We start from the raw sequence: 400 nt of genomic DNA on the forward strand, positions 1-400 counted from the left end.
CTCTTGTTTATTCATTTCTGATTGTTGCACTTTTCTGTTGATTTATAGTTTACGTACAACTCTTCTTTGATGGCGTATCGATTTTTAATCCGTGATTCGTTAGTCAGCCGCGCGACGTTTTACATTTCAGCCACCCATTTGCTGCGGGTGAATTGTTGGAGCGGTCGCCGGAAAAATACGAACTCAAGTAAAAATATGGAGATTTTGAAAGTTTAGATTTTTAACGATTTAGCAATTGTTGTTTTTATTTAACAAATACATATTTCAAATCATATACACGCACATCTTTTTTTAACAACACACACTTTTTTAAGAATTCAACTTTTCTCTATCACTTCTTTTGTAAACTTTTAAAGGAATTTTAACAATTTTGTTGTATAAAAAAGTTTAGTTAAAAGTT

This window comes from Eurosta solidaginis, chromosome 5 (assembly GCF_040869045.1).
Source record: "Eurosta solidaginis isolate ZX-2024a chromosome 5, ASM4086904v1, whole genome shotgun sequence".
In the NCBI taxonomy this organism is placed as follows: domain Eukaryota; kingdom Metazoa; phylum Arthropoda; class Insecta; order Diptera; family Tephritidae; genus Eurosta; species Eurosta solidaginis.